The following is a 10,301-nucleotide window of genomic DNA, read 5'->3' as shown; positions in this document are numbered from 1 at the left end:
TGATCATTTCTTAAGTTCACTTTAAAGAAAAAATAAATTTCTTCACCTTAAACAAAGAAGGATATTAATGCTCTAAGTAATAAAATTTGAAAAGTACCATGGGAACAAACAAAAAAAAAAATGTATATATGCCAATTCTTAAATGATGTGAGATGATGGAGAAACAGATTATACCCTGTACGTGCGTCATTTAACTTTTACTAGATGACTGAAGAATTCCAAAATACCATATCCCAGCAAAATACCATATCCCAGCAACACTTGATATCTCTAAGTCATTATCGGGTCTAAAAAGATATTTGAGATTTTGTGTAAATGGAATTTGAAGATTAAAACAATAACTTTAATAAAGTATTTCCGATTAATATCGTAAGAATCAGTATTAAGAAAATAAAGTGCAACAAATTTGCAAATGATTATTTTGCGCTGTCTTTAACGAAATTCGATAGTCACCATCAAAGATACACATATTATGTAATCTTATCACCACGTGAAATGCATACTTAATAAATGCTTGACGTGAATAAATTTCAAGTTTACTCAATTCTATTTGATATCTGGATCATTCCTTTGTTGAATAAATATTGATCATCTCTTTTCTAATCATGAGATCCGCAAACAAATTTATAACTTGTTGAAGAATGTTTAACGAAGAACAAATATATGCGTTTGTATGTGATAAACTAGAAGTGTTGAAAGAATTTAAAATGCACAAGAGGAAGTCTTGAAAATTAGAAAGAATATTATAAAATGAAACTGCCAAAATTAGTAATTCAAATTCCCAAATTCCTCAGAATTTCAGCTTTCTTATAATAAAAAATTGTATTTTATTTCTGATTAGAATTTATTCATTGATATTTATTTTTTTGCAATATATCTTTAAAAAATTAAGCCGTAATCTTAATTTTTTTCTCCAAATAGTTATTTTTTCTTGAGGAAAAGAGATATGTTTGCGTTGCCTACAAAGTATGAGAATCAGATCACAATATTTTAGCGATGGTCTAAGTATTTAAAGTTGATTCAAACAGCCACCATAGTTATCTTTTTTTTTTTTTTTTTTTTTTTTTTTTTTTTTTAAAAAAAAATCTTTCAACAGAGAAATTCGATATTTTTCAGTTCGCATTTCTTACATTTCAGAAGTATCTTTTTAACAAAAACCTTCTTACGCCTTCTAAAAAAATTGCCAAAAGACATGTTTCAAATGATATAACTAGATATTCTATGCAGTTCATTAGAAAAATATGCAAAATAGAAGAATGTTTGGCTCTTACATGCAGCCAACTTTTCTAAGCGCATATTTTCTAAAGTATCCGCCAATATTTATTTAGTCTAGAAACTACCAACAAAAACATATATTCTATGAAGATGGATACAAATATCAATTACAAACAAAAATTTTATAACTTGCAACTACTATCTCGCTAATTTAGATATTTAAAACTAAGAATAACAAATTTCAATCTAAATATTTCCTTTAGATCACGAAGTTGATGCTTTTCTTAAATGGAAAGTAATTCTATCATATATAATTTTAAGATAAATAAAAGTCCTTGTTACTACATATATATGCATTTTCGTCATCTATTCTTAAATAATTGGCCACATTAAACCAAATTTTGAACACTTATTATATAAAATAAGAAAAAGAATACTATCATTTTTTTTCAAAAATTAATTAAATATTCAGTTGATGAGAAATTAACCAACATTTTGCTTCTTTACGTTTTTTGGTAATGCCTTCATTGGTTTAAAAGCATCGATTTAACGATGCTTAAAAGCAAACTAAATCATTAAAATCAAATAAAGTTAACTTCCCTTATACTTTAGCATTTGTGAGCAAAATTTGCAGTAATAATATAACAAATATTAATAATTTATGGAGAAAAATTAGCTACCGACGGCTTTTAAAAATCGTTTGATTCAATGTTATTCTTATTTTAATTAAACGACATTTCAGACGATACATTTTTTTTGTTTATTATAAAAATTTTTACAAAATTAGTTTCTACATTAAAAATATTTTACACGAGAGGATTTAAATCAAGTGCATCACCAATTATATCAGCTTGTATTACACAGGATGGTAGCTAAAGAAGAGTTCTGAATTTTAAATTATTGAACTTCTTGTATTTTTATTTCTCATTTACATTCAGTGTTCAATTTATAGGGCGATTAAATTTCTCTCTCTGTCTTTCTGTGACTAAACTGAAGACATTCCATTCTCTCCTTTTCCCTGTGTTTTAGAAGTCAATAAGTTTTCCAAAACTCCTAAACGACTTTCAACTGCAATGTAAATTTATTATAGTTATTTCCAAATTTTGAAGTCAAAATGTCTTCATTTCGAAATCTTTTACTGTTTGTTTTGATTTATTTTCGCATTAATACAAGGGGATTCATAACTTATCTCTATCTTTTGATATTTTAGTGCACTCAAAATTCTATAAAAATGATACCGAATTTTCTATACTTCATTTTTATAATTCAATAATTGTTAAGTTAGTAATTTAATTTTACTTTAATTTTAACTTAATTTTGATGTTCTTAACGCAATTTTTTAAAAAGTGTATTGAAATCTATATTTTAAAGTAAGTTGTGTGTTAACTTTTAAAATATCTAGTAAGATCTAGCCATAACTAATTTAGAGTAGTTGCAAACAAACAAAAAAACAAAAAACCGCGTCTAGGATAAGAGTATAATAGAAAAGTAAGATAAATCAAGTGCACTATTTCCTGGAGGAAAATCTTAAAACGGAAGACATTATCGTTTTTACTTTTTGGGGCTAAAGAGGTACGCAATGATTTATTTACATAATGAGCTTTTAATCAAAATAGTAATAAATTAAAACATTAAAACACTATCAGTTGAAACATTATACATCCCCAACACAAAAATAATTTATCATTATTATATCTTTCATATTATATTTGTGCTAATGCATAGTGGGGTTTCAGCCGCCTAGGGTATTTAAGTATTAGACACAAAATAATTAAATATAAGATACAAAAAGCAGAGACACAAATTCATTTTATGCCTTTGAGATTCCACGGCAATGCAAGGTCTTTATAATATTTTTTGCATAACTTGTACTGCTGTCTGTTAATTCCTTTAATTTTTTTATCAATACCATCGCAAAGTAACTATTTTCTGAGTGCAAACTTTTATGTTGAATCTATTTGTTTGCAAATATATTTGAGCATTGGCCATTCCATTTAGTATATGTTGTCAGAGACCCAAGAAACAAAGAGAGTAAAATGACTGAATTGTAACTAACGAAGTTCCTACATCTTTTCTTGTATGATCAAAATATATTTTTAATGAAGCCATGTCATATTTATGGAACTAACTCTTACGCTCCACCGCGTTTCTTGAAACTTTTTTAAATGTTAGTCTGAAGTTGCTATAAGAACCTTTCAACGATGCGTTGAGTGTGATGTGCAAAAAAGTGATAACAACGTTTTAATGTATCGAAATAAAGTCACTGAACTCGCCTCAAATGAGGTAGTATATAAACAAACAAGATTTAATGAATCATTTGATCCAAGTACGAATTTAACTTTGGGATTTATTTCTTTTATCCTTTGTGGCATTATCGTATACTTGGCCTCCTTGTGATTAACAAATGATGGAAATTGACTACCCATTTTAGATCTTATAAGATCGCGAGGATTGTACAAGGTGATTATAAAAAGCTATCCCGATATATGAGACGATAACACCAATTACAGGAATGGAATTAAATTTTGGTTCAAGGTATTTTGAGGTATTCGCTCAAAAATTATATGAAAAACAACAGTCGAACTTTGGCGATATGAGGTGAGTGAGGATAGAACCTGGGACCTTGTGGTTAGCAGTCCAGTAACTAAACCATTATATCAAAACACTTACGGTTATAGTGACAAAATTTTAAAATTTTCAAATGGCAGCATCAATTTTTTTTATTGGAATGTATAGTAAAAAACAATAAATAGCGTTGGAACGGTATCTGCAGCACGAAAATTACCAGCTCTAAACAAATTAAGAAGAAAAAAGAATACAACTGTGGTGTGCGGAACAGAGATGTGAAGTTCACAGATTCTTTTCGGCATGGCACATGCTTTGGTTCTAGGCACCATCTACCGCATTCAAAGTGTCATCGTGGTTGAAGTAAGCAAAGTAGAAAATTTGTGAAACACAATAAAATGTTTCTTTTTTCTGTTGTTTCTCTGTTTTATAGGTTATTTTCACTTTTTTTCTTAGTCTATCTAGAGCTGGTGATTTTCATACTACAGGTACCGTTCCAACGCGTTTACTGTTTTTTTGCTATGAAGAAATTCTAATAAAAAAAGTTGTAACTGCCATTTGAAAATTTGTCACTGTAACTGTTAGAGCTTAACTGCTGTTTTTCATATTCTTCTGCGCATTCTGTTCATGTGAATGGTATGGTAGTTATGGTCTCATATATCAGGATAGTTTTTTAATAATCACCCTGTACTTAGCGATTGACTGTACCAATTCTAAAAAGTATCCTCTGTTAATGCAGGTATCGCTTTCTGCGATACTTATATGGTCAAATTCTATTTCCTGTAAGGCCAAATATTATTTCGTAAGGAATCTTATAATATCGAATATTCAGACATTGTTGTCAATCGCTAGAGAGGGAGAGATGTCTACATTCACTTAAGAAAAGGATTTCCCCTATTTGTTACAAATTAAATGATGAAAAGATCCATGATCATTTTAATCAGTCCGAATTGTATTTGCGACTATAATATGAAAAGTAATAGTTCAAATTTTGAATTCAGATTACAAGGCATTATTATTTATTGTGAAATATTGCGGCTTCCAAAAAGTGCCACCCGGGGCGAGCCAATCCTACTGTTTTCACCACACCATGCCATTGCATCGCATTTTTCATTTTAGCATATGCTATTAAATTAATAATGTTTACAAGTTGGATATTATTTATAAAGTGCAACATCCATAAAGTAAAAATTGTTCAAAATGCTCTTACAGCGAGGAGCTATCAAAGGTCTACCAAATTTAACATAGGATCAAGAGCTACCAAATTTGATATATAATTACCTCTTAGGAAACAGATGCACTTTAAGAAAAGGTTTTCAACATTTTCATTAGATTTAATAAAAAAATTACTTAAGATAAAAAAAAATTCCTCATTAACATCAGATCATGTTTTTGCATAAAATCATTTTTAATTACTTTACAATACCAAAAATAAACTTTTCAATTATATTAATTTTATTTTCATATACGAAGTTTTCTTAAATTTTACTGCATTAAAAGATATTTATAAGTACACTTTATGACAATACTTGATTTTAGATACTGCGTTATACACGCAATGCACGAGTAATACATTTTTTTTTGTATTTATATTATCGTTGTTATAGTTTAGAGAAAAAATTTAAAAATAATATGGAGATAAACGAATAAAATCAGAAGCATTATGATGCCCAATCTCAGCATGCTTATTATTAGGACCGAATACTTTTACCTTCTTGTAAATGATGTATAGAGAAAGTATTGTAATCGTCAAAAGATTCGAACTCCAGATTTTGATGAATTTCCACGTTTTCAGATCTAAATTCAAGAAACATATTTTTGACATTATGTCTGTCAGTCTGTTTGCGTTATCTGTGAACATTGCAACTCTAAAACATGTTGATCTTTTTTTAAACTTTAAATTATTAAAAAAATTATATTTATCTTTTTTTATTTTCTAAATATTTTTTTCTCCTATAAAAATCCATTTCTATGAAATCCTTTCCCATTTTTGTTTACAAATGTATAAAGCACAAGGAAAAATTAAATTATCATGTTCATAGATAGATAAACATAATAAAAAAGGAAAAAAAAAAAAGGAAAAGATGATACGGAAATTGCCTTAAAATGTATTAAGTTAATGATTACAAAAACGATGTTATTTTGTATGTTTTAATAATACATTAAGGTATCGCTATTTCAATATATAAATTAAAGTCAATTGTTTCGCTTTCTAGACTCGTTTTTATTTAATTTTGTTTCTCTCTCTCTTAAAGCGACAATTGAAGCTTGGATAGTTGAAGTTCCATGGTATTGATCTTCGCACCATGTCAATAAATTTCCTTTATATTCATATTTTCAAAAGATCTATTAATTAAATATGTATTTAACAGTCTTCTTATGTCTAAACATATTATAAGAGCCATTATGATATTAGAGTTATGGCTGCGGGACTGGAGGATTGCAGGTTCCAGTCTATACTCTATAAGTGATCTATCGAGTATAAGGACAGGATTCATTGCAGAAAATTTACGTTAGTGTTCCATAAAAGGATAGAAATTAGGTTGAAAGTAGGTGCCACTCTAGCCATCTGAGCAAAGTTAAAAATAATGTTCTTCTTAAAAGAGATTTCTGTTACTTATAGACAGAAATCTTATTTTGCTAAGCTTCAGCATATTTCCATCTGTTTTACTGTTAAATAAAATGAAGTGCAAAATTAACTTTCATAAATCATCCTTGGTACGCTTTAAAAAATATACATGATTAAATTAATCAGAATCTTGCTAAAACAATATTTAAAATAATCTGTCAATTTGAAAACACTATTTCGGCAGAGCAAACTGTAAAAAATTAAAAAGGTGTGGTCTAGTGATAAGGCATAGGTTTCAGACTGGAGAATTTCAGATTCAAAACCCGATTACATGGAAGGAATCATCTTGTATGTGCATCTGGCGCACATTAAATTAGACTTTGTGGACCTATGCCTTATCGTTGGTGTGGCGAGGAAATTTGAGAGGGTAGTTGCAAGTTTAAATAAACTCTCTGATAATTTGATAACAGCTTTAAATTGTGAGTTTCGTCTTAAATTAGCTCCTCTGTTGCATTAGAACAGGAAGTCAGTATAAATAAACTGATCAAATATCTAAATTTAAAAAAAATTATACATATACATCGAGCGGTATATTTGAGAATATTTAAGTGAAAGTGTTTGAGCATTTAAAAAATGCCAATGTCTGCTGACCATCAGAAGGTATAAATATAAATTATCGTACTCTTTCTTTACCAGACCTTCTGTATTTTATTCACTTTGTAATTTTATATAATTTCATTGCATAAAACCTCGCGCGTGTGTTTTTTGAAAAAAATAATAAACAGCACAAACACGTACATAGTATATGTTTTGTTACAGATTATTTGCTGTAGAAGTCCAAACTGCTGGGAAAATTTTACTCACAAATATTATGAAATGCAAGAATATAAATTTTGAAAAGAATCAGTGATAATTAATTAAATAGCAAAATTTTTATAAACTAAAAAGATATATCCTTACATAAAAATTATTTTATAGCTAATTTTCTATTCATTTTGAATAAAACTAAATATATATTTTAAATCATATTTATTTGTTGTCACACAATCATTTTTAATGATTGTAAAATTAAAATTAATTAAAATCATTTTTTATTTCTTAAAAATTATAAAAAAAATTATGAAAAAAAATTAACTTTTGGAGTTTTTAAAAATTATTTAATACAGACTAATTCTCCAAAAATCTGCGAGATTTAAAAATCGTTTGATTCAGTAGAAATTTCTATTTTACCAAAAACAACACTGCAGACGATATAAATTCCGTATCAAAATAAAAATACAAATTGAAATTATCATTCATATTATATTACATGGTAAATTCAAGGTATTAGAGAAAACTTATAAGAATTCGAATTAATAATTATTGAAGAATTTGAATTCTTCGATAATTCAACTGAATATGTATATTATTTCTATAGATATATTTCTAATTTCTTCGATATAACGCTGCATAGCCCTGAAAAATTGATTTGACAAGTGATTACTGTAGCTTCTATTATAGAATAAGTATTTTTAATTTTGCTCGCAATTATCGCAAGTCTCAGGAACATTTTAGTGAAGATTTTATGACAATTAATTAAACCGCTGAATTTTTTAAAAATAAAATGAATTGCTCAGAATAGAAATTTTTTCTCATTCTGAACAAAGGTGGATAAATAAGCTAGTTTTCAATACATGTAAAGCAGAAGTGCATAAGAGGTATACTGACTATAATAGCCGGCAAAAAATAAATTCAAAAAATACAAGCTAACTTTCCAAAGATTCTATTCATAGGATTATCCTATTAGACTAGATAGTTAAGCCAAACCGTCCAACCCACGAAACCACGAGGCCTAATCTAATGAAGTGACATTTCCAGCGAACAATGTACCGTGTTCTGTTAAGCATGGATTAAAATCGTTCTACTCTGATTCGTTCCTGATCGAAACCTTAGAATTTCTATGTACTCGAAATGTGGCTTCATGTCTCTGGGTGGATCGATATGTGACATCTTATCATCTGCTTCATTCGGTATGGATTACTGTGATGAATTGCGGAGACCTTAGAAGAGACGAAATGTTATCTCTGGGCATAGCTCTCTGTCGAACACACAGTTTTCAAATTGGATTTGGTAAACTTTAACATTCCACTTGGCTATTTACGTGGGTCATTATGCAGGTATTTAGAGGTAAATGAGTAAATGAATAAATTAAATCCACCTTTCATCATTGATTCTTGCTGAATTAAGAAGGACCAATTTAAAAAGTATGCCTTCACAGTGGAAACATTGAATTATTAAAAAAATCCATTAAAAACAATGAATTTAATTAACAGAATTCAGCCACTATCAGTCGTTTTTTTAAACGTATTCTGTTTGATGTTCGTTTAAGAATAATTCATTTTAATACCATGCTTTTAGAAGTTTTAGCTTTTTTTCTTTTGATTAAAGAACATATAAATATGAGAAAACTACACATATATATTCTAATATTAATCTATAAATAGTAAAACGATTAAAAATGTGTTTGGATATATTTACAAAAGCAGTAAATGTGGTTTATCAAACCAGGTGAATAAGTTACGAGAATTTTATTAGCTTTTGTTAACTTTTATTAATAAAACAACTCCCTTATAAACAACTAGCCGCCTTTGGCGACCAGCCGGTTCGCCAATCTTAATGTTCGTTTAAATTTTAATAATTAAATAGGTTTAACCGGAGTTTAACCCCCTTCTTCGCCAAGTTGCGATAACGCACCAAAGCTGGCAATCTTTATTATGCACTATAATTGAACATCTGCTTCTTTGCTTTTGAACATTTCGCAAGGCCGTTGTTTGCGATTTTTAAAAATTTCGCCAAGCAGGGGATAAAACTCCGGTCGTACCATTAAACATTTTACGCAATTCCAACTTTAATAGATTCTTCAGCAAAATATTTTAAAACTTCAAATTTTGATAGTCATATAATTCACTCATAATATTATAAAGGCCTTCAGTTATAGCGTGATATATATCTCTCTAATTTTCTGTTACCCCTCGTAGAAATTATGCTTTAAATTACAGTGTAAATGATTAATCTGCAATTAATATAATATTTTTTACTGAAACAAAGCATTTTTTTTAATAATATGATTACTGATAATAGAGTCACTGAGCGTTTAAACTTTATGGTCACTAAAGAATATCTTTCTTAATTTATGTAATATCTCAAGAATTTGTCAACAAAAATTTCTCAGATTCATCATGAACAGATCGATTCATTAACAATGTTTAATTTTAAATGCATCAAACACTAAGAAAATAAAATGAATCGTTTAAAATAATCGGTCGAAAACAGGTTTAAAAAAATCTACTTAAAAAACGATGTACTTAAAACTATAAGCATATACAAAAAATATATAACTAACATAAATACATTCTACTTACAAAAGCATGCAACTAACCTAAAAATAATTTAAATCGTCCGTTGGTTGTCATGCCAACAATCAGAACAATGCGCATGCGTGGATTTTCTTCGCCAGTTACGTCAACGCAAATGCGTAAATTTTTCTACGCCAGTTGGGGTAACGCTATGCAGATTAGACATTTTTAATTTCCTTTATTCTGTGTTATTTTAATTCAAAAGTACTTCAGAATGAATGTGAAACATGGATTAATTAACAATGTTTAATTTTAAATGCATAAAACATTAAGAAAATAAACAGAATCGTTTGAAATAATCCGTCGAAAAATGTTAACCCTAGCCTAATTACTGTTGGGAGAAAAAAACAACTGATGCCTTACTTATTTGGCGATGGGGAAAATGGAAGATTTTTTTGGCGGAAAAGTTGGCGTTGGGAAAAATGGAAGATTTTTTTGGCGGGAAAGTTAGTTTTTAATTAATAATTGACTACCCCTAACATTTAGGGGGATGAAAAATAGATGTTGGCCGATTCTCATAGATACCGGATATGCACAAAAAATTTCATCAAAATCGG

Source organism: Argiope bruennichi, chromosome 9 (assembly GCF_947563725.1).
Source record: "Argiope bruennichi chromosome 9, qqArgBrue1.1, whole genome shotgun sequence".
In the NCBI taxonomy this organism is placed as follows: Eukaryota; Metazoa; Arthropoda; class Arachnida; order Araneae; family Araneidae; genus Argiope; species Argiope bruennichi.
This window is presented reverse-complemented; position numbering follows the sequence as displayed.